The sequence below is a fragment of the Pongo abelii genome, chromosome 12 (assembly GCF_028885655.2).
Source record: "Pongo abelii isolate AG06213 chromosome 12, NHGRI_mPonAbe1-v2.0_pri, whole genome shotgun sequence".
Taxonomy (NCBI): domain Eukaryota; kingdom Metazoa; phylum Chordata; class Mammalia; order Primates; family Hominidae; genus Pongo; species Pongo abelii.
The window spans coordinates 5160354-5186393 of record NC_071997.2 but is presented as its reverse complement, the minus strand read 5'-3'; positions in this window follow the sequence as shown (position 1 = coordinate 5186393).

The following is a 26040-nucleotide window of genomic DNA, read 5'->3' as shown; positions in this document are numbered from 1 at the left end:
TGATTGTGTCTCTGCCCAGCTTTGGTATCAGCATGATGCTGGCCTCATAAAATGAGTTAGGAAGGATTCCCTCTTTTTCTATTGAATGGAATAGTTTCTGAAGTAATGGTTCCAGTTCCTCCTTGGACCTCTGGTAGAATTCGGCTGTGAACCCATCTGATCCTGGACTCTTTTTGGTTGGTAAGCTATTGATTATTGCCACAATTTCAGCTCCTGTTATTAGTCTATTCAGAGATTCAACTTCTTCCTGGTTTAGTCATGGGAGAGTGTATGTGTCGAGGAATTTATCCCTTTCTTTGTTTTTTAATTTTTTTTCTTTTTATCATTATTATTATTATTATAATTATTATTATTATACTTTAGGCTCTATGGTACATGTGCGCAACGTGCAGGTAAGCTACATGTGTATACATGTGCCATGCTGGTGCGCTGCACCCAAAAATTCGTCATCTAACATTAGGTATATCTCCCAATGCTGTCCCTCGCACCTCCCCCCACCCCACAACAGTCCCCGAAGTGTGATGTTCCCCTTCTTGTGTCCACGTGTTCTCATTGTTCAATTCCCACCTATGAGTGAGAATATGTGGTGTTTGGTTTTTTGTTCTTGCGATAGCTTACTGAGAACGATGATTTCCAATTTCATCCATGTCCCTACAAAGGATATGAACTCATCATTTTTTATGGCTGCCTAGTATTCCATGGTGTATATGTGCCACATTTTCTTAATCCAGTCTATCATTGTTGGACATTTGGGTTGGTTCCAAGTCTTTGCTATTGTGTATAATGCCGCAATAAACATACGTGTGCATGTGTCTTTATAGCAGCATGATTTATAGTCCTTTGGGTATATACCCAGTAATGGGATGGCTGGGTCAAATGGAATTTCTAGTTCTAGATCCCTGAGGAATCGCCACAGTGACTTCCACAAGGGTTGAACTAGTTTACAGTCCCACCAACAGTGTAAAAGTGTTCCTATTTCTCCACAACCTCTCCAGCACCTGTTGTTTCCTGACTTTTTAATGATTGCCATTCTAACTGGTGTGAGATGGTATCTCATTGTGGTTTTGATTTGCATTTCTCTGATGGCCAGTGATGGTGAGCATTTTTTCATGTGTTTTTTGGCTGCATAAATGTCTTCTATGGAGGAGTGTCTGTTCATGTCCTTCGCCCACTTTTTGATGGGGTTGTTTGGTGTTTTCTTGTAAATTTGTTGGAGTTCATTGTAGATTCTGGATATTAGCCCTTTGTCAGATGAGTAGGTTGCGAAAATTTTCTCCCATTTTGTAGGTTGCCTGTTCACTCTGATGGTAGTTTCCTTTGCTGTGCAGAAGCTCTTTAGTTTAATTAGATCCCATTTGTCAATTTTGGCTTTTGTGGCCATTGCTTTTGGTGTTTTAGACATGAAGTCCTTGCCCATGCCTATGTCCTGAATGGTATTGCCTAGGTTTTCTTCTAGGGTTTTTATGGTTTTAGGTCTAACGTTTAAGTCTTTAATCCATCTTGAGTTGATTTTTGTATAAGGTGCAAGGAAGGGATCCAGTTTCAGCTTTCTACATGTGGCTAGCCAGTTTTCCCAGCACCATTTATTAAATAGGGAATCCTTTCTCCATTTCTTGTTTTTGTCAGGTTTGTCAAAGATCAGATAGTTGTAGATATGTGGCATTATTTCTGACGGCTCTGTTCTGTTCCATTGATCTAGATCTCTGTTTTGGTACCAGTACCATGCTGTTTTGGTTACTGTAGCCTTGTAGTATAGTTTGAAGTCAGGTAGCGTGATGCCTCCAGCTTTGTTCTTTTGGCTTAGGATTGACTTGGTGATGCGGGCTCTTTTTTGGTTCCATATGAACTTTAAAGTAGTTTTTTCCAATTCTGTGAAGAAAGTCATTGGTAACTTGATGGGGATGGCATTGAATCTGTAAATTACCTTGGGAAGGATGGCCATTTTCATGATATTGATTCTTCCTACCCATGAGCATGGAATGTTCTTCCATTTGTTTGTATCCTCTTTTATTTCCTTGAGCAGTGGTTTGTAGTTTTCTCCTTGAAGAGGTCCTTCACATCCCTTGGAAGTTGGATTCCTAGGTATTTTATTCTCTTTGAAGCAATTGTGAATGGGAGTTCACTCATGATTTGGCTCTCTGTTTGTCTGTTATTGATGTATAAGAATGCTTGTGATTTTTGTCCATTGATTTTGTATCCTGAGACTTTGCTGAAGTTGCTTATCAGCTTAAGGAGATTTTGGGCTGAGACAATGGGGTTTTCTAGATATACTATCACGTCATCTGCAAACAGGGACAATTTGACTTCTTTTTTTCCTAATTGAATACCCTTGATTTCCTTCTCTTGCCTAATTGCCCTGGCCAGAACTTCCAACACTATGTTGAATACAAGTGGTGAGAGAGGGCATCCCTGTCTTGTGCCAGTTTTCAAAGTGAATGCTTCCAGTTTTTGCCCATTCAGTATGATATTGGCTGTGGGTTTGTCATAAATAGCTCTTATTATTTTGAGATACGACCCATCAATACCCAATTTATTGAGAGTTTTTAGCATGAAGGGTTGTTGAATTTTGTCAAAGGCCTTTTCTTCACGTATTGAGATAATCATGTGGTTTTTGACTTTGGTTCTGTTTATATGCTGGATTACATTTATTGATTTGCGTATATTGAACCAGACTTGCATCCCAGGGATGAAGCCCAGTTGATCATGGTGGATAAGCTGTCTGATGTGCTGCTGGATTCGGTTTGCCAGTAATTTATTGAGGATTTTTGCATCAATATTCATCAAGGATATTGGTCTAAAATTCTCTTTTTTGATTGTGTCTCTGCCCAGCTTTGGTATCAGCATGATGCTGGCCTCATAAAATGAGTTAGGAAGGAATCCCTCTTTTTCTATTGATTGGAATAGTTTCTGAAGTAATGGTTCCACTTCCTCCTTGGACCTCTGGTAGAATTCGGCTGTGAACCCATCTGATCCTGGACTCTTTTTGGTTGGTAAGCTATTGTTTATTGCCACAATTTCAGCTCCTGTTATTAGTCTTTTCAGAGATTCAACTTCTTCCTGGTTTAGTCATGGGAGAGTGTATGTGTCGAGGAATTTATCCCTTTCTTTTTTTTTTAATTTTTTTTCTTTTTATCATTATTATTATTATTATTATTATTATTATACTTTAGGCTCTATGGTACATGTGCGCAACGTGCAGGTAAGCTACATGTGTATACATGTGCCATGCTGGTGCGCTGCACCCACCAACTCGTCATCTAGCATTAGGTATATCTCCCAATGCTGTCCCTCGCCCCTCCCCCCACCCCACAACAGTCCCCGAAGTGTGATGTTCCCCTTCTTGTGTCCACGTGTTCTCATTGTTCAATTCCCACCTATGAGTGAGAAGATGTGGTGTTTGGTTTTTTGTTCTTGCGATAGTTTACTGAGAACGATGATTTCCAATTTCATCCATGTCCCTACTAAGGATATGAACTCATCATTTTTTATGGCTGCCTAGTATTCCATGGTGTATATGTGCCACATTTTCTTAATCCAGTCTATCATTGTTGGACATTTGGGTTGGTTCCAAGTCTTTGCTATTGTGTATAATGCCGCAATAAACATACGTGTGCATGTGTCTTTATAGCAGCATGATTTATAGTCCTTTGGGTATATACCCAGTAATGGGATGGCTGGGTCAAATGGAATTTCTAGTTCTAGATCCCTGAGGAATCGCCACAGTGACTTCCACAAGGGTTGAACTAGTTTACAGTCCCACCAACAGTGTAAAAGTGTTCCTATTTCTCCACATCCTCTCCAGCACCTGTTGTTTCCTGACTTTTTAATGATTGCCATTCTAACTGGGGTGAGATGGTATCTCATTGTGGTTTTGATTTGCATTTCTCTGATGGCCAGTGATGGTGAGCATTTTTTCATGTGTTTTTTGGCTGCATAAATGTCTTCTTTGGAGGAGTGTCTGTTCATGTCCTTCGCCCACTTTTTGATGGGGTTGTTTGGTGTTTTCTTGTAAATTTGTTGGAGTTCATTGTAGATTCTGGATATTAGCCCTTTGTCAGATGAGTAGGTTGCGAAAATTTTCTCCCATTGTGTAGGTTGCCTGTTCACTCTGATGGTAGTTTCCTTTGCTGTGCAGAAGCTCTTTAGTTTAATTAGATCCCATTTGTCAATTTTGGCTTTTGTGGCCATTGCTTTTGGTGTTTTAGACATGAAGTCCTTGCCCATGCCTATGTCCTGAATGGTATTGCCTAGGTTTTCTTCTAGGGTTTTTATGGTTTTAGGTCTAACGTTTAAGTCTTTAATCCATCTTGAGTTGATTTTTGTATAAGGTGTAAGGAAGGGATCCAGTTTCAGCTTTCTACATGTGGCTAGCCAGTTTTCCCAGCACCATTTATTAAATAGGGAATCCTTTCTCCATTTCTTGTTTTTGTCAAGTTTGTCAAAGATCAGATTGTTGTAGATATGTGGCATTATTTCTGACGGCTCTGTTCTGTTCCATTGATCTATATCTCTGTTTGGTACCAGTACCATGCTGTTTTGGTTACTGTAGCCTTGTAGTATAGTTTGAAGTCAGGTAGCGTGATGCCTCCAGCTTTGTTCTTTTGGCTTAGGATTGACTTGGTGATGCGGGCTCTTTTTTGGTTCCATATGAACTTTAAAGTAGTTTTTTCCAATTCTGTGAAGAAAGTCATTGGTAACTTGATGGGGATGGCATTGAATCTGTAAATTACCTTGGGAAGGATGGCCATTTTCATGATATTGATTCTTCCTACCCATGAGCATGGAATGTTCTTCCATTTGTTTGTATCCTCTTTTATTTCCTTGAGCAGTGGTTTGTAGTTTTCTCCTTGAAGAGGTCCTTCACATCCCTTGGAAGTTGGATTCCTAGGTATTTTATTCTCTTTGAAGCAATTGTGAATGGGAGTTCACTCATGATTTGGCTCTCTATTTGTCTGTTATTGATGTATAAGAATGCTTGTGATTTTTGTCCATTGATTTTGTATCCTGAGACTTTGCTGAAGTTGCTTATCAGTTTAAGGAGATTTTGGGCTGAGACAATGGGGTTTTCTAGATATACTATCACGTCATCTGCAAACAGGGACAATTTGACTTCTTTTTTTCCTAATTGAATACCCTTGATTTCCTTCTCTTGCCTAATTGCCCTGGCCAGAACTTCCAACACTATGTTGAATACAAGTGGTGAGAGAGGGCATCCCTGTCTTGTGCCAGTTTTCAAAGTGAATGCTTCCAGTTTTTGCCCATTCAGTATGATATTGGCTGTGGGTTTGTCATAAATAGCTCTTATTATTTTGAGATACGACCCATCAATACCCAATTTATTGAGAGTTTTTAGCATGAAGGGTTGTTGAATTTTGTCAAAGGCCTTTTCTTCACGTATTGAGATAATCATGTGGTTTTTGACTTTGGTTCTGTTTATATGCTGGATTACATTTATTGATTTGCGTATATTGAACCAGACTTGCATCCCAGGGATGAAGCCCAGTTGATCATGGTGGATAAGCTGTCTGATGTGCTGCTGGATTCGGTTTGCCAGTAATTTATTGAGGATTTTTGCATCAATATTCATCAAGGATATTGGTCTAAAATTCTCTTTTTTGATTGTGTCTCTGCCCAGCTTTGGTATCAGCATGATGCTGGCCTCATAAAATGAGTTAGGAAGGAATCCCTCTTTTTCTATTGATTGGAATAGTTTCTGAAGTAATGGTTCCAGTTCCTCCTTGGACCTCTCGTAGAATTCGGCTGTGAACCCAGCTGATCCTGGACTCTTTTTGGTTGGTAAGCTATTGATTATTGCCACAATTTCAGCTCCTGTTATTAGTCTATTCAGAGATTCAACTTCTTCCTGGTTTAGTCATGGGAGAGTGTATGTGTCGAGGAATTTATCCCTTTCTTTTTTTTTAATTTTTTTTCTTTTTATCATTATTATTATTATTATTATTATTATTATTATTATACTTTAGGCTCTATGGTACGTGTGCGCAACGTGCAGGTAAGCTACATGTGTATACATGTGCCATGCTGGTGCGCTGCACCCACCAACTCGTCATCTAGCATTAGGTATATCTCCCAATGCTGTCCCTCGCCCCTCCCTCCACCCCACAACAGTCCCCGAAGTGTGATGTTCCCCTTCTTGTGTCCACGTGTTCTCATTGTTCAATTCCCACCTATGAGTGAGAATATGTGGTGTTTGGTTTTTTGTTCTTGCGATAGTTTACTGAGAACGATGATTTCCAATTTCATCCATGTCCCTACAAAGGATATGAACTCATCATTTTTTATGGCTGCCTAGTATTCCATGGTGTATATGTGCCACATTTTCTTAATCCAGTCTATCATTGTTGGACATTTGGGTTGGTTCCAAGTCTTTGCTATTGTGTATAATGCCGCAATAAACATACGTGTGCATGTGTCTTTATAGCAGCATGATTTATAGTCCTTTGGGTATATACCCAGTAATGGGATGGCTGGGTCAAATGGAATTTCTAGTTCTAGATCCCTGAGGAATCGCCACAGTGACTTCCACAAGGGTTGAACTAGTTTACAGTCCCACCAACAGTGTAAAAGTGTTCCTATTTCTCCACATCCTCTCCAGCACCTGTTGTTTCCTGACTTTTTAATGATTGCCATTCTAACTGGTGTGAGATGGTATCTCATTGTGGTTTTGATTTGCATTTCTCTGATGGCCAGTGATGGTGAGCATTTTTTCATGTGTTTTTTGGCTGCATAAATGTCTTCTTTGGAGGAGTGTCTGTTCATGTCCTTCGCCCACTTTTTGATGGGGTTGTTTGGTGTTTTCTTGTAAATTTGTTGGAGTTCATTGTAGATTCTGGATATTAGCCCTTTGTCAGATGAGTAGGTTGCGAAAACTTTCTCCCATTGTGTAGGTTGCCTGTTCACTCTGATGGTAGTTTCCTTTGCTGTGCAGAAGCTCTTTAGTTTAATTAGATCCCATTTGTCAATTTTGGCTTTTGTTGCCATTGCTTTTGGTGTTTTAGACATGAAGTCCTTGCCCATGCCTATGTCCTGAATGGTATTGCCTAGGTTTTCTTCTAGGGTTTTTATGGTTTTAGGTCTAACGTTTAAGTCTTTAATCCATCTTGAGTTGATTTTTGTATAGGGTGTAAGGAAGGGATCCAGTTTCAGCTTTCTACATGTGGCTAGCCAGTTTTCCCAGCACCATTTATTAAATAGGGAATCCTTTCTCCATTTCTTGTTTTTGTCAAGTTTGTCAAAGATCAGATTGTTGTAGATATGTGGCATTATTTCTGACGGCTCTGTTCTGTTCCATTGATCTATATCTCTGTTTGGTACCAGTACCATGCTGTTTTGGTTACTGTAGCCTTGTAGTATAGTTTGAAGTCTGGTAGCGTGATGCCTCCAGCTTTGTTCTTTTGGCTTAGGATTGACTTGGTGATGCGGGCTCTTTTTTGGTTCCATATGAACTTTAAAGTAGTTTTTCCAATTCTGTGAAGAAAGTCATTGGTAACTTGATGGGGATGGCATTGAATCTGTAAATTACCTTGGGAAGGATGGCCATTTTCATGATATTGATTCTTCCTACGCATGAGCATGGAATGTTCTTCCATTTGTTTGTATCCTCTTTTATTTCCTTGAGCAGTGGTTTGTAGTTTTCTCCTTGAAGAAGTCCTTCACATCCCTTGGAAGTTGGATTCCTAGGTATTTTATTCTCTTTGAAGCAATTGTGAATGGGAGTTCACTCATGATTTGGCTCTCTGTTTGTCTGTTATTGATGTGTAAGAATGCTTGTGATTTTTGTCCATTGATTTTGTATCCTGAGACTTTGCTGAAGTTGCTTATCAGCTTAAGGAGATTTTGGGCTGAGACAATGGGGTTTTCTAGATATACTATCACGTCATCTGCAAACAGGGACAATTTGACTTCTTTTTTTCCTAATTGAATACCCTTGATTTCCTTCTCTTGCCTAATTGCCCTGGCCAGAACTTCCAACACTATGTTGAATAGAAGTGGTGAGAGAGGGCATCCCTGTCTTGTGCCAGTTTTCAAAGTGAATGCTTCCAGTTTTTGCCCATTCAGTATGATATTGGCTGTGGGTTTGTCATAAATAGCTCTTATTATTTTGAGATACGACCCATCAGTACCCAATTTATTGAGAGTTTTTAGCATGAAGGGTTGTTGAATTTTGTCAAAGGCCTTTTCTTCACGTATTGAGATAATCATGTGGTTTTTGACTTTGGTTCTGTTTATATGCTGGATTACATTTATTGATTTGCGTATATTGTGTCAGACTTGCATCCCAGGGATGAAGCCCACTTGATCAAGGTGGATAAGCTGTCTGATGTGCTGCTGGATTCGGTTTGCCAGTAATTTATTGAGGATTTTTGCATCAATATTCATCAAGGATATTGGTCTAAAATTCTCTTTTTTGATTGTGTCTCTGCCCAGCTTTGGTATCAGCATGATGCTGGCCTCATAAAATGAGTTAGGAAGGAATCCCTCTTTTTCTATTGATTGGAATAGTTTCTGAAGTAATGGTTCCACTTCCTCCTTGGACCTCTGGTAGAATTCGGCTGTGAACCCATCTGATCCTGGACTCTTTTTGGTTGGTAAGCTATTGATTATTGCCACAATTTCAGCTCCTGTTATTAGTCTATTCAGAGATTCAACTTCTTCCTGGTTTAGTCATGGGAGAGTGTATGTGTCGAGGAATTTATCCCTTTCTTTTTTTTTTAATTTTTTTTCTTTTTATCATTATTAATATTATTATTATTATTATTATTATTATACTTTAGGCTCTATGGTACATGTGCGCAACGTGCAGGTAAGCTACATGTGTATACATGTGCCATGCTGGTGCGCTGCACCCACCAACTCGTCATCTAGCATTAGGTATATCTCCCAATGCTGTCCCTCGCCCCTCCCCCCACCCCACAACAGTCCCCGAAGTGTGATGTTCCCCTTCTTGTATCCACGTGTTCTCATTGTTCAATTCCCAGCTATGAGTGAGAATATGTGGTGTTTGGTTTTTTGTTCTTGCGATAGTTTACTGAGAACGATGATTTCCAATTTCATCCATGTCCCTACAAAGGATATGAACTCATCATTTTTTATGGCTGCCTAGTATTCCATGGTGTATATGTGCCACATTTTCTTAATCCAGTCTATGATTGTTGGACATTTGGGTTGGTTCCAAGTCTTTGCTATTGTGTATAATGCCGCAATAAACATACGTGTGCATGTGTCTTTATAGCAGCATGATTTATAGTCCTTTGGGTATATACCCAGTAATGGGATGGCTGGGTCAAATGGAATTTCTAGTTCTAGATCCCTGAGGAATCGCCACAGTGACTTCCACAAGGGTTGAACTAGTTTACAGTCCCACCAACAGTGTAAAAGTGTTCCTATTTCTCCACATCCTCTCCAGCACCTGTTGTTTCCTGACTTTTTAATGATTGCCATTCTAACTGGTGTGAGATGGTATCTCATTGTGGTTTTGATTTGCATTTCTCTGATGGCCAGTGATGGTGAGCATTTTTTCATGTGTTTTTTGGCTGCATAAATGTCTTCTTTGGAGGAGTGTCTGTTCATGTCCTTCGCCCACTTTTTGATGGGGTTGTTTGGTGTTTTCTTGTAAATTTGTTGGAGTTCATTGTAGATTCTGGATATTAGCCCTTTGTCAGATGAGTAGGTTGCGAAAATTTTCTCCCATTGTGTAGGTTGCCTGTTCACTCTGATGGTAGTTTCCTTTGCTGTGCAGAAGCTCTTTAGTTTAATTAGATCCCATTTGTCAATTTTGGCTTTTGTTGCCATTGCTTTTGGTGTTTTAGACATGAAGTCCTTGCCCATGCCTATGTCCTGAATGGTATTGCCTAGGTTTTCTTCTAGGGTTTTTATGGTTTTAGGTCTAACGTTTAAGTCTTTAATCCATCTTGAGTTGATTTTTGTATAAGGTGTAAGGAAGGGATCCAGTTTCAGCTTTCTACATGTGGCTAGCCAGTTTTCCCAGCACCATTTATTAAATAGGGAATCCTTTCTCCATTTCTTGTTTTTGTCAAGTTTGTCAAAGATCAGATTGTTGTAGATATGTGGCATTATTTCTGACGGCTCTGTTCTGTTCCATTGATCTATATCTCTGTTTGGTACCAGTACCATGCTGTTTTGGTTACTGTAGCCTTGTAGTATAGTTTGAAGTCAGGTAGCGTGATGCCTCCAGCTTTGTTCTTTTGGCTTAGGATTGACTTGGTGATGCGGGCTCTTTTTTGGTTCCATATGAACTTTAAAGTAGGTTTTTCCAATTCTGTGAAGAAAGTCATTGGTAACTTGATGGGGATGGCATTGAATCTGTAAATTACCTTGGGAAGGATGGCCATTTTCATGATATTGATTCTTCCTACCCATGAGCGTGGAATGTTCTTCCATTTGTTTGTATCCTCTTTTATTTCCTTGAGCAGTGGTTTGTAGTTTTCTCCTTGAAGAGGTCCTTCACATCCCTTGGAAGTTGGATTCCTAGGTATTTTATTCTCTTTGAAGCAATTGTGAATGGGAGTTCACTCATGATTTGGCTCTCTGTTTGTCTGTTATCGATGTATAAGAATGCTTGTGATTTTTGTCCATTGATTTTGTATCCTGAGACTTTGCTGAAGTTGCTTATCAGCTTATGGAGATTTTGGGCTGAGACAATGGGGTTTTCTAGATATACTATCACGTCATCTGCAAACAGGGACAATTTGACTTCTTTTTTTCCTAATTGAATACCCTTGATTTCCTTCTCTTGCCTAATTGCCCTGGCCAGAACTTCCAACACTATGTTGAATAGAAGTGGTGAGAGAGGGCATCCCTGTCTTGTGCCAGTTTTCAAAGTGAATGCTTCCAGTTTTTGCCCATTCAGTATGATATTGGCTGTGGGTTTGTCATAAATAGCTCTTATTATTTTGAGATACGACCCATCAATACCCAATTTATTGAGAGTTTTTAGCATGAAGGGTTGTTGAATTTTGTCAAAGGCCGTTTCTTCACGTATTGAGATAATCATGTGGTTTTTGACTTTGGTTCTGTTTATATGCTGGATTACATTTATTGATTTGCGTATATTGAACCAGACTTGCATCACAGGGATGAAGCCCACTTGATCATGGTGGATAAGCTGTCTGTTGTGCTGCTGGATTCGGTTTGCCAGTAATTTATTGAGGATTTTTGCATCAATATTCATCAAGGATATTGGTCTAAAATTCTCTTTTTTGATTGTGTCTCTGCCCAGCTTTGGTAGCAGCATGATGCTGGCCTCATAAAATGAGTTAGGAAGGATTCCCTCTTTTTCTATTGATTGGAATAGTTTCTGAAGTAATGGTTCCAGTTCCTCCTTGGACCTCTGGTAGAATTCGGCTGTGAACCCATCTGATCCTGGACTCTTTTTGGTTGGTAAGCTATTGATTATTGCCACAATTTCAGCTCCTGTTATTAGTCTATTCAGAGATTCAACTTCTTCCTGGTTTAGTGATGGGACACTGTATGTGTCGAGGAATTTATCCCTGTCTTTTTTTTTTATTTTTTTTCTATTTATCATTATTATTATTATTATTATTATTATTATTATACTTTAGGCTCTATGGTACATGTGCGCAACGTGCAGGTAAGCTACATGTGTATACATGTGCCATGCTGGTGCGCTGCACCCACCAACTCGTCATCTAGCATTAGGTATATCTCCCAATGCTGTCCCTCGACCCTCCCCCCACCCCACAACAGTCCCCGAAGTGTGATGTTCCCCTTCTTGTATCCACGTGTTCTCATCGTTCAATTCCCACCTATGAGTGAGAATATGTGGTGTTTGGTTTTTTGTTCTTGCGATAGCTTACTGAGAACGATGATTTCCAATTTCATCCATGTCCCTACAAAGGATATGAACTCATCATTTTTTATGGCTGCCTAGTATTCCATGGTGTATATGTGCCACATTTTCTTAATCCAGTCTATCATTGTTGGACATTTGGGTTGGTTCCAAGTCTTTGCTATTGTGTATAATGCCGCAATAAACATACGTGTGCATGTGTCTTTATAGCAGCATGATTTATAGTCCTTTGGGTATATACCCAGTAATGGGATGGCTGGGTCAAATGGAATTTCTAGTTCTAGATCCCTGAGGAATCGCCACAGTGACTTCCACAAGGGTTGAACTAGTTTACAGTCCCACCAACAGTGTAAAAGTGTTCCTATTTCTCCACATCCTCTCCAGCACCTGTTGTTTCCTGACTTTTTAATGATTGCCATTCTAACTGGTGTGAGATGGTATCTCATTGTGGTTTTGATTTGCATTTCTCTGATGGCCAGTGATGGTGAGCATTTTTTCATGTGTTTTTTGGCTGCATAAATGTCTTCTTTGGAGGAGTGTCTGTTCATGTCCTTCGCCCACTTTTTGATGGGGTTCTTTGGTGTTTTCTTGTAAATTTGTTGGAGTTCATTGTAGATTCTGGATATTAGCCCTTTGTCAGATGAGTAGGTTGCGAAAATTTTCTCCCATTGTGTAGGTTGCCTGTTCACTCTGATGGTAGTTTCCTTTGCTGTGCAGAAGCTCTTTAGTTTAATTAGATCCCATTTGTCAATTTTGGCTTTTGTTGCCATTGCTTTTGGTGTTTTAGACATGAAGTCCTTGCCCATGCCTATGTCCTGAATGGTATTGCCTAGGTTTTCTTCTAGGGTTTTTATGGTTTTAGGTCTAACGTTTAAGTCTTTAATCCATCTTGAGTTGATTTTTGTATAAGGTGTAAGGAAGGGATCCAGTTTCAGCTTTCTACATGTGGCTAGCCAGTTTTCCCAGCACCATTTATTAAATAGGGAATCCTTTCTCCATTTCTTGTTTTTGTCAAGTTTGTCAAAGATCAGATTCTTGTAGATATGTGGCATTATTTCTGACGGCTCTGTTCTGTTCCATTGATCTAGATCTCTGTTTGGTACCAGTACCATGCTGTTTTGGTTACTGTAGCCTTGTAGTATAGTTTGAAGTCAGGTAGCGTGATGCCTCCAGCTTTGTTCTTTTGGCTTAGGATTGACTTGGTGATGCGGGCTCTTTTTTGGTTCCATATGAACTTTAAAGTAGGTTTTTCCAATTCTGTGAAGAAAGTCATTGGTAACTTGATGGGGATGGCATTGAATCTGTAAATTACCTTGGGAAGGATGGCCATTTTCATGATATTGATTCTTCCTACCCATGAGCATGGAATGTTCTTCCATTTGTTTGTATCCTCTTTTATTTCCTTGAGCAGTGGTTTGTAGTTTTCTCCTTGAAGAGGTCCTTCACATCCCTTGGAAGTTGGATTCCTAGGTATTTTATTCTCTTTGAAGCAATTGTGAATGGGAGTTCACTCATGATTTGGCTCTCTGTTTGTCTGTTATTGATGTATAAGAATGCTTGTGATTTTTGTCCATTGATTTTGTATCCTGAGACTTTGCTGAAGTTGCTTATCAGCTTAAGGAGATTTTGGGCTGAGACAATGGGGTTTTCTAGATATACTATCACGTCATCTGCAAACAGGGACAATTTGACTTCTTTTTTTCCTAATTGAATACCCTTGATTTCCTTCTCTTGCCTAATTGCCCTGGCCAGAACTTCCAACACTATGTTGAATAGAAGTGGTGAGAGAGGGCATCCCTGTCTTGTGCCAGTTTTCAAAGTGAATGCTTCCAGTTTTTGCCCATTCAGTATGATATTGGCTGTGGGTTTGTCATAAATAGCTCTTATTATTTTGAGATACGACCCATCAATACCCAATTTATTGAGAGTTTTTAGCATGAAGGGTTGTTGAATTTTGTCAAAGGCCTTTTCTTCACGTATTGAGATAATCATGTGGTTTTTGACTTTGGTTCTGTTTATATGCTGGATTACATTTATTGATTTGCGTATATTGAACCAGACTTGCATCCCAGGGATGAAGCCCAGTTGATCATGGTGGATAAGCTGTCTGATGTGCTGCTGGATTCGGTTTGCCAGTAATTTATTGAGGATTTTTGCATCAATATTCATCAAGGATATTGGTCTAAAATTCTCTTTTTTGATTGTGTCTCTGCCCAGCTTTGGTATCAGCATGATGCTGGCCTCATAAAATGAGTTAGGAAGGAATCCCTCTTTTTCTATTGATTGGAATAGTTTCTGAAGTAATGGTTCCACTTCCTCCTTGGACCTCTGGTAGAATTCGGCTGTGAACCCATCTGATCCTGGACTCTTTTTGGTTGGTAAGCTATTGATTATTGCCACAATTTCAGCTCCTGTTATTAGTCTATTCAGAGATTCAACTTCTTCCTGGTTTAGTCATGGGAGAGTGTATGTGTCGAGGAATTTATCCCTTTCTTTTTTTTTTAATTTTTTTTCTTTTTATCATTATTATTATTATTATTATTATTATTATTATTATACTTTAGGCTCTATGGTACATGTGCGCAACGTGCAGGTAAGCTACATGTGTATACATGTGCCATGCTGGTGCGCTGCACCCACCAACTCGTCATCTAGCATTAGGTATATCTCCCAATGCTGTCCCTCGCCCCTCCCCCCACCCCACAACAGTCCCCGAAGTGTGATGTTCCCCTTCTTGTATCCACGTGCTCTCATTGTTCAATTCCCACCTATGAGTGAGAATATGTGGTGTTTGGTTTTTTGTTCTTGCGATAGTTTACTGAGAACGATGATTTCCAATTTCATCCATGTCCCTACAAAGGATATGAACTCATCATTTTTTATGGCTGCCTAGTATTCCATGGTGTATATGTGCCACATTTTCTTAATCCAGTCTATCATTGTTGGACATTTGGGTTGGTTCCAAGTCTTTGCTATTGTGTATAATGCCGCAATAAACATACGTGTGCATGTGTCTTTATAGCAGCATGATTTATAGTCCTTTGGGTATATACCCAGTAATGGGATGGCTGGGTCAAATGGAATTTCTAGTTCTAGATCCCTGAGGAATCGCCACAGTGACTTCCACAAGGGTTGAACTAGTTTACAGTCCCACCAACAGTGTAAAAGTGTTCCTATTTCTCCACATCCTCTCCAGCACCTGTTGTTTCCTGACTTTTTAATGATTGCCATTCTAACTGGTGTGAGATGGTATCTCATTGTGGTTTTGATTTGCATTTCTCTGATGGCCAGTGATGGTGAGCATTTTTTCATGTGTTTTTTGGCTGCATAAATGTCTTCTTTGGAGGAGTGTCTGTTCATGTCCTTCGCCCACTTTTTGATGGGGTTCTTTGGTGTTTTCTTGTAAATTTGTTGGAGTTCATTGTAGATTCTGGATATTAGCCCTTTGTCAGATGAGTAGGTTGCGAAAATTTTCTCCCATTGTGTAGGTTGCCTGTTCACTCTGATGGTAGTTTCCTTTGCTGTGCAGAAGCTCTTTAGTTTAATTAGATCCCATTTGTCAATTTTGGCTTTTGTTGCCATTGCTTTTGGTGTTTTAGACATGAAGTCCTTGCCCATGCCTATGTCCTGAATGGTATTGCCTAGGTTTTCTTCTAGGGTTTTTATGGTTTTAGGTCTAACGTTTAAGTCTTTAATCCATCTTGAGTTGATTTTTGTATAAGGTGTAAGGAAGGGATCCAGTTTCAGCTTTCTACATGTGGCTAGCCAGTTTTCCCAGCACCATTTATTAAATAGGGAATCCTTTCTCCATTTCTTGTTTTTGTCAAGTTTGTCAAAGATCAGATTGTTGTAGATATGTGGCATTATTTCTGACGGCTCTGTTCTGTTCCATTGATCTATATCTCTGTTTGGTACCAGTACCATGCTGTTTTGGTTACTGTAGCCTTGTAGTATAGTTTGAAGTCAGGTAGCGTGATGCCTCCAGCTTTGTTCTTTTGGCTTAGGATTGACTTGGTGATGCGGGCTCTTTTTTGGTTCCATATGAACTTTAAAGTAGGTTTTTCCAATTCTGTGAAGAAAGTCATTGGTAACTTGATGGGGATGGCATTGAATCTGTAAATTACCTTGGGAAGGATGGCCATTTTCATGATATTGATTCTTCCTACCCATGAGCATGGAATGTTCTTCCATTTGTTTGTATCCTCTTTTATTTCCTTGAGCAGTGGTTTGTAGTTTTCTCCTTGAAGAGGTCCTTCACATCCCTTGTAAGTTGGATTCCTAGGTATTTTATTCTCTTTGAAGCAATTGTGAATGGGAGTTCACTCATGATTTGGCTCTCTGTTTGTCTGTTATTGATGTATAAGAATGCTTGTGATTTTTGTCCATTGATTTTGTATCCTGAGACTTTGCTGAAGTTGCTTATCAGCTTAAGGAGATTTTGGGCTGAGACAATGGGGTTTTCTAGATATACTATCACGTCATCTGCAAACAGGGACAATTTGACTTCTTTTTTTCCTAATTGAATACCCTTGATTTCCTTCTCTTGCCTAATTGCCCTGGCCAGAACTTCCAACACTATGTTGAATACAAGTGGTGAGAGAGGGCATCCCTGTCTTGTGCCAGTTTTCAAAGTGAATGCTTCCAGTTTTTGCCCATTCAGTATGATATTGGCTGTGGGTTTGTCATAAATAGCTCTTATTATTTTGAGATACGACCCATCAATACCCAATTTATTGAGAGTTTTTAGCATGAAGGGTTGTTGAATTTTGTCAAAGGCCTTTTCTTCACGTATTGAGATAATCATGTGGTTTTTGACTTTGGTTCTGTTTATATGCTGGATTACATTTATTGATTTGCGTATATTGAACCAGACTTGCATCCCAGGGATGAAGCCCAGTTGATCATGGTGGATAAGCTGTCTGATGTGCTGCTGGATTCGGTTTGCCAGTAATTTATTGAGGATTTTTGCATCAATATTCATCAAGGATATTGGTCTAAAATTCTCTTTTTTGATTGTGTCTCTGCCCAGCTTTGGTAGCAGCATGATGCTGGCCTCATAAAATGAGTTAGGAAGGAATCCCTCTTTTTCTATTGATTGGAATAGTTTCTGAAGTAATGGTTCCAGTTCCTCCTTGGACCTCTGGTAGAATTCGGCTGTGAACCCATCTGATCCTGGACTCTTTTTGGTTGGTAAGCTATTGATTATTGCCACAATTTCAGCTCCTGTTATTAGTCTATTCAGAGATTCAACTTCTTCCTGGTTTAGTGATGGGACACTGTATGTGTCGAGGAATTTATCCCTGTCTTTTTTTTTAATTTTTTTTCTTTTTATCATTATTATTATTATTATTATTATTATTATTATTATTATACTTTAGGCTCTATGGTACGTGTGCGCAACGTGCAGGTAAGCTACATGTGTATACATGTGCCATGCTGGTGCGCTGCACCCACCAACTCGTCATCTAGCATTAGGTATATCTCCCAATGCTGTCCCTCGCCCCTCCCCCCACCCCACAACAGTCCCCGAAGTGTGATGTTCCCCTTCTTGTGTCCACGTGTTCTCATTGTTCAATTCCCACCTATGAGTGAGAAGATGTGGTGTTTGGTTTTTTGTTCTTGCGATAGTTTACTGAGAACGATGATTTCCAATTTCATCCATGTCCCTACAAAGGATATGAACTCATCATTTTTTATGGCTGCCTAGTATTCCATGGTGTATATGTGCCACATTTTCTTAATCCAGTCTATCATTGTTGGACATTTGGGTTGGTTCCAAGTCTTTGCTATTGTGTATAATGCCGCAATAAACATACGTGTGCATGTGTCTTTATAGCAGCATGATTTATAGTCCTTTGGGTATATACCCAGTAATGGGATGGCTGGGTCAAATGGAATTTCTAGTTCTAGATCCCTGAGGAATCGCCACAGTGACTTCCACAAGGGTTGAACTAGTTTACAGTCCCACCAACAGTGTAAAAGTGTTCCTATTTCTCCACATCCTCTCCAGCACCTGTTGTTTCCTGACTTTTTAATGATTGCCATTCTAACTGGTGTGAGATGGTATCTCATTGTGGTTTTGATTTGCATTTCTCTGATGGCCAGTGATGGTGAGCATTTTTTCATGTGTTTTTTGGCTGCATAAATGTCTTCTTTGGAGGAGTGTCTGTTCATGTCCTTCGCCCACTTTTTGATGGGGTTCTTTGGTGTTTTCTTGTAAATTTGTTGGAGTTCATTGTAGATTCTGGATATTAGCCCTTTGTCAGATGAGTAGGTTGCGAAAATTTTCTCCCATTGTGTAGGTTGCCTGTTCACTCTGATGGTAGTTTCCTTTGCTGTGCAGAAGCTCTTTAGTTTAATTAGATCCCATTTGTCAATTTTGGCTTTTGTTGCCATTGCTTTTGGTGTTTTAGACATGAAGTCCTTGCCCATGCCTATGTCCTGAATGGTATTGCCTAGGTTTTCTTCTAGGGTTTTTATGGTTTTAGGTCTAACGTTTAAGTCTTTAATCCATCTTGAGTTGATTTTTGTATAAGGTGTAAGGAAGGGATCCAGTTTCAGCTTTCTACATGTGGCTAGCCAGTTTTCCCAGCACCATTTATTAAATAGGGAATCCTTTCTCCATTTCTTGTTTTTGTCAAGTTTGTCAAAGATCAGATTGTTGTAGATATGTGGCATTATTTCTGACGGCTCTGTTCTGTTCCATTGATCTATATCTCTGTTTGGTACCAGTACCATGCTGTTTTGGTTACTGTAGCCTTGTAGTATAGTTTGAAGTCAGGTAGCGTGATGATTCCAGCTTTGTTCTTTTGGCTTAGGATTGACTTGGTGATGCGGGCTCTTTTTTGGTTCCATATGAACTTTAAAGTAGGTTTTTCCAATTCTGTGAAGAAAGTCATTGGTAACTTGATGGGGATGGCATTGAATCTGTAAATTACCTTGGGAAGGATGGCCATTTTCATGATATTGATTCTTCCTACCCATGAGCATGGAATGTTCTTCCATTTGTTTGTATCCTCTTTTATTTCCTTGAGCAGTGGTTTGTAGTTTTCTCCTTGAAGAGGTCCTTCACATCCCTTGGAAGTTGGATTCCTAGGTATTTTATTCTCTTTGAAGCAATTGTGAATGGGAGTTCACTCATGATTTGGCTCTCTATTTGTCTGTTATTGATGTATAAGAATGCTTGTGATTTTTGTCCATTGATTTTGTATCCTGAGACTTTGCTGAAGTTTCTTATCAGCTTAAGGAGATTTTGGGCTGAGACAATGGGGTTTTCTAGATATACTATCACGTCATCTGCAAACAGGGACAATTTGACTTCTTTTTTTCCTAATTGAATACCCTTGATTTCCTTCTCTTGCCTAATTGCCCTGGCCAGAACTTCCAACACTATGTTGAATAGAAGTGGTGAGAGAGGGCATCCCTGTCTTGTGCCAGTTTTCAAAGTGAATGCTTCCAGTTTTTGCCCATTCAGTATGATATTGGCTGTGGGTTTGTCATAAATAGCTCTTATTATTTTGAGATACGACCCATCAATACCCAATTTATTGAGAGTTTTTAGCATGAAGGGTTGTTGAATTTTGTCAAAGGCCTTTTCTTCACGTATTGAGATAATCATGTGGTTTTTGACTTTGGTTCTGTTTATATGCTGGATTACATTTATTGATTTGCGTATATTGAACCAGACTTGCATCCCAGGGATGAAGCCCAGTTGATCATGGTGGATAAGCTGTCTGATGTGCTGCTGGATTCGGTTTGCCAGTAATTTATTGAGGATTTTTGCATCAATATTCATCAAGGATATTGGTCTAAAATTCTCTTTTTTGATTGTGTCTCTGCCCAGCTTTGGTATCAGCATGATGCTGGCCTCATAAAATGAGTTAGGAAGGAATCCCTCTTTTTCTATTGATTGGAATAGTTTCTGAAGTAATGGTTCCACTTCCTCCTTGGACCTCTCGTAGAATTCGGCTGTGAACCCAGCTGATCCTGGACTCTTTTTGGTTGGTAAGCTATTGATTATTGCCACAATTTCAGCTCCTGTTATTAGTCTATTCAGAGATTCAACTTCTTCCTGGTTTAGTCATGGGAGAGTGTATGTGTCGAGGAATTTATCCCTTTCTTTTTTTTTAATTTTTTTTCTTTTTATCATTATTATTATTATTATTATTATTATTATTATTATTATTATTATTATTATTATACTTTAGGCTCTATGGTACGTGTGCGCAACGTGCAGGTAAGCTACATGTGTATACATGTGCCATGCTGGTGCGCTGCACCCACCAACTCGTCATCTAGCATTAGGTATATCTCCCAATGCTGTCCCTCGCCCCTCCCTCCACCCCACAACAGTCCCCGAAGTGTGATGTTCCCCTTCTTGTGTCCAAGTGCTCTCATTGTTCAATTCCCACCTATGAGTGAGAATATGTGGTGTTTGGTTTTTTGTTCTTGCGATAGTTTACTGAGAACGATGATTTCCAATTTCATCCATGTCCCTACAAAGGATATGAACTCATCATTTTTTATGGCTGCCTAGTATTCCATGGTGTATATGTGCCACATTTTCTTAATCCAGTCTATCATTGTTGGACATTTGGGTTGGTTCCAAGTCTTTGCTATTGTGTATAATGCCGCAATAAACATACGTGTGCATGTGTCTTTATAGCAGCATGATTTATAGTCCTTTGGGTATATACCCAGTAATGGGATGGCTGGGTCAAATGGAATTTCTAGTTCTAGATCCCTGAGGAATCGCCACAGTGACTTCCACAAGGGTTGAACTAGTTTACAGTCCCACCAACAGTGTAAAAGTGTTCCTATTTCTCCACATCCTCTCCAGCACCTGTTGTTTCCTGACTTTTTAATGATTGCCATTCTAACTGGTGTGAGATGGTATCTCATTGTGGTTTTGATTTGCATTTCTCTGATGGCCAGTGATGGTGAGCATTTTTTCATGTGTTTTTTGGCTGCATAAATGTCTTCTTTGGAGGAGTGTCTGTTCATGTCCTTCGCCCACTTTTTGATGGGGTTGTTTGGTGTTTTCTTGTAAATTTGTTGGAGTTCATTGTAGATTCTGGATATTAGCCCTTTGTCAGATGAGTAGGTTGCGAAAACTTTCTCCCATTGTGTAGGTTGCCTGTTCACTCTGATGGTAGTTTCCTTTGCTGTGCAGAAGCTCTTTAGTTTAATTAGATCCCATTTGTCAATTTTGGCTTTTGTTGCCATTGCTTTTGGTGTTTTAGACATGAAGTCCTTGCCCATGCCTATGTCCTGAATGGTATTGCCTAGGTTTTCTTCTAGGGTTTTTATGGTTTTAGGTCTAACGTTTAAGTCTTTAATCCATCTTGAGTTGATTTTTGTACAGGGTGTAAGGAAGGGATCCAGTTTCAGCTTTCTACATGTGGCTAGCCAGTTTTCCCAGCACCATTTATTAAATAGGGAATCCTTTCTCCATTTCTTGTTTTTGTCAAGTTTGTCAAAGATCAGATTGTTGTAGATATGTGGCATTATTTCTGACGGCTCTGTTCTGTTCCGTTGATCTATATCTCTGTTTGGTACCAGTACCATGCTGTTTTGGTTACTGTAGCCTTGTAGTATAGTTTGAAGTCAGGTAGCGTGATGCCTCCAGCTTTGTTCTTTTGGCTTAGGATTGACTTGGTGATGCGGGCTCTTTTTTGGTTCCATATGAACTTTAAAGTAGTTTTTCCAATTCTGTGAAGAAAGTCATTGGTAACTTGATGGGGATGGCATTGAATCTGTAAATTACCTTGGGAAGGATGGCCATTTTCATGATATTGATTCTTCCTACGCATGAGCATGGAATGTTCTTCCATTTGTTTGTATCCTCTTTTATTTCCTTGAGCAGTGGTTTGTAGTTTTCTCCCTGAAGAAGTCCTTCACATCCCTTGGAAGTTGGATTCCTAGGTATTTTATTCTCTTTGAAGCAATTGTGAATGGGAGTTCACTCATGATTTGGCTCTCTGTTTGTCTGTTATTGATGTATAAGAATGCTTGTGATTTTTGTCCATTGATTTTGTATCCTGAGACTTTGCTGAAGTTGCTTATCAGCTTAAGGAGATTTTGGGCTGAGACAATGGGGTTTTCTAGATATACTATCACGTCATCTGCAAACAGGGACAATTTGACTTCTTTTTTTCCTAATTGAATACCCTTGATTTCCTTCTCTTGCCTAATTGCCCTGGCCAGAACTTCCAACACTATGTTGAATACAAGTGGTGAGAGAGGGCATCCCTGTCTTGTGCCAGTTTTCAAAGTGAATGCTTCCAGTTTTTGCCCATTCAGTATGATATTGGCTGTGGGTTTGTCATAAATAGCTCTTATTATTTTGAGATACGACCCATCAATACCCAATTTATTGAGAGTTTTTAGCATGAAGGGTTGTTGAATTTTGTCAAAGGCCTTTTCTTCACGTATTGAGATAATCATGTGGTTTTTGACTTTGGTTCTGTTTATATGCTGGATTACATTTATTGATTTGCGTATATTGAACCAGACTTGCATCCCAGGGATGAAGCCCAGTTGATCATGGTGGATAAGCTGTCTGATGTGCTGCTGGATTCGGTTTGCCAGTAATTTATTGAGGATTTTTGCATCAATATTCATCAAGGATATTGGTCTAAAATTCTCTTTTTTGATTGTGTCTCTGCCCAGCTTTGGTATCAGCATGATGCTGGCCTCATAAAATGAGTTAGGAAGGAATCCCTCTTTTTCTATTGATTGGAATAGTTTCTGAAGTAATGGTTCCACTTCCTCCTTGGAACTCTGGTAGAATTCGGCTGTGAACCCATCTGATCCTGGACTCTTTTTGGTTGGTAAGCTATTGATTATTGCCACAATTTCAGCTCCTGTTATTAGTCTATTCAGAGATTCAACTTCTTCCTGGTTTAGTCATGGGAGAGTGTATGTGTCGAGGAATTTATCCCTTTCTTTTTTTTTTAATTTTTTTTCTTTTTATCATTATTATTATTATTATTATTATTATTATACTTTAGGCTCTATGGTACATGTGCGCAACGTGCAGGTAAGCTACATGTGTATACATGTGCCATGCTGGTGCGCTGCACCCACCAACTCGTCATCTAGCATTAGGTATATCTCCCAATGCTGTCCCTCGCCCCTCCCCCCACCCCACAACAGTCCCCGAAGTGTGATGTTCCCCTTCTTGTGTCCACGTGTTCTCATTGTTCAATTCCCACCTATGAGTGAGAAGATGTGGTGTTTGGTTTTTTGTTCTTGCGATAGTTTACTGAGAACGATGATTTCCAATTTCATCCATGTCCCTACAAAGGATATGAACTCATCATTTTTTATGGCTGCCTAGTATTCCATGGTGTATATGTGCCACATTTTCTTAATCCAGTCTATCATTGTTGGACATTTGGGTTGGTTCCAAGTCTTTGCTATTGTGTATAATGCCGCAATAAACATACGTGTGCATGTGTCTTTATAGCAGCATGATTTATAGTCCTTTGGGTATATACCCAGTAATGGGATGGCTGGGTCAAATGGAATTTCTAGTTCTAGATCCCTGAGGAATCGCCACAGTGACTTCCACAAGGGTTGAACTAGTTTACAGTCCCACCAACAGTGTAAAAGTGTTCCTATTTCTCCACATCCTCTCCAGCACCTGTTGTTTCCTGACTTTTTAATGATTGCCATTCTAACTGGTGTGAGATGGTATCTCATTGTGGTTTTGATTTGCATTTCTCTGATGGCCAGTGATGGTGAGCATTTTTTCATGTGTTTTTTGGCTGCATAAATGTCTTCTTTGGAGGAGTGTCTGTTCATGTCCTTCGCCCACTTTTTGATGGGGTTGTTTGGTGTTTTCTTGTAAATTTGTTGGAGTTCATTGTAGATTCTGGATATTAGCCCTTTGTCAGATGAGTAGGTTGCGAAAATTTTCTCCCATTGTGTAGGTTGCCTGTTCACTCTGATGGTAGTTTCCTTTGCTGTGCAGAAGCTCTTTAGTTTAATTAGATCCCATTTGTCAATTTTGGCTTTTGTTGCCATTGCTTTTGGTGTTTTAGACATGAAGTCCTTGCCCATGCCTATGTCCTGAATGGTATTGCCTAGGTTTTCTTCTAGGGTTTTTATGGTTTTAGGTCTAACGTTTAAGTCTTTAATCCATCTTGAGTTGATTTTTGTATAAGGTGTAAGGAAGGGATCCAGTTTCAGCTTTCTACATGTGGCTAGCCAGTTTTCCCAGCACCATTTATTAAATAGGGAATCCTTTCTCCATTTCTTGTTTTTGTCAAGTTTGTCAAAGATCAGATTGTTGTAGATATGTGGCATTATTTCTGACGGCTCTGTTCTGTTCCATTGATCTATATCTCTGTTTGGTACCAGTACCATGCTGTTTTGGTTACTGTAGCCTTGTAGTATAGTTTGAAGTCAGGTAGCGTGATGATTCCAGCTTTGTTCTTTTGGCTTAGGATTGACTTGGTGATGCGGGCTCTTTTTTGGTTCCATATGAACTTTAAAGTAGTTTTTTCCAATTCTGTGAAGAAAGTCATTGGTAACTTGATGGGGATGGCATTGAATCTGTAAATTACCTTGGGAAGGATGGCCATTTTCATGATATTGATTCTTCCTACCCATGAGCATGGAATGTTCTTCCATTTGTTTGTATCCTCTTTTATTTCCTTGAGCAGTGGTTTGTAGTTTTCTCCTTGAAGAGGTCCTTCACATCCCTTGGAAGTTGGATTCCTAGGTATTTTATTCTCTTTGAAGCAATTGTGAATGGGAGTTCACTCATGATTTGGCTCTCTATTTGTCTGTTATTGATGTATAAGAATGCTTGTGATTTTTGTCCATTGATTTTGTATCCTGAGACTTTGCTGAAGTTTCTTATCAGTTTAAGGAGATTTTGGGCTGAGACAATGGGGTTTTCTAGATATACTATCACGTCATCTGCAAACAGGGACAATTTGACTTCTTTTTTTCCTAATTGAATACCCTTGATTTCCTTCTCTTGCCTAATTGCCCTGGCCAGAACTTCCAACACTATGTTGAATAGAAGTGGTGAGAGAGGGCATCCCTGTCTTGTGCCAGTTTTCAAAGTGAATGCTTCCAGTTTTTGCCCATTCAGTATGATATTGGCTGTGGGTTTGTCATAAATAGCTCTTATTATTTTGAGATACGACCCATCAATACCCAATTTATTGAGAGTTTTTAGCATGAAGGGTTGTTGAATTTTGTCAAAGGCCTTTTCTTCACGTATTGAGATAATCATGTGGTTTTTGACTTTGGTTCTGTTTATATGCTGGATTACATTTATTGATTTGCGTATATTGAACCAGACTTGCATCCCAGGGATGAAGCCCAGTTGATCATGGTGGATAAGCTGTCTGATGTGCTGCTGGATTCGGTTTGCCAGTAATTTATTGAGGATTTTTGCATCAATATTCATCAAGGATATTGGTCTAAAATTCTCTTTTTTGATTGTGTCTCTGCCCAGCTTTGGTATCAGCATGATGCTGGCCTCATAAAATGAGTTAGGAAGGAATCCCTCTTTTTCTATTGATTGGAATAGTTTCTGAAGTAATGGTTCCAGTTCCTCCTTGGACCTCTCGTAGAATTCGGCTGTGAACCCAGCTGATCCTGGACTCTTTTTGGTTGGTAAGCTATTGATTATTGCCACAATTTCAGCTCCTGTTATTAGTCTATTCAGAGATTCAACTTCTTCCTGGTTTAGTCATGGGAGAGTGTATGTGTCGAGGAATTTATCCCTTTCTTTTTTTTTAATTTTTTTTCTTTTTATCATTATTATTATTATTATTATTATTATTATTATTATTATTATTATTATTATACTTTAGGCTCTATGGTACGTGTGCGCAACGTGCAGGTAAGCTACATGTGTATACATGTGCCATGCTGGTGCGCTGCACCCACCAACTCGTCATCTAGCATTAGGTATATCTCCCAATGCTGTCCCTCGCCCCTCCCTCCACCCCACAACAGTCCCCGAAGTGTGATGTTCCCCTTCTTGTGTCCACGTGTTCTCATTGTTCAATTCCCACCTATGAGTGAGAATATGTGGTGTTTGGTTTTTTGTTCTTGCGATAGTTTACTGAGAACGATGATTTCCAATTTCATCCATGTCCCTACAAAGGATATGAACTCATCATTTTTTATGGCTGCCTAGTATTCCATGGTGTATATGTGCCACA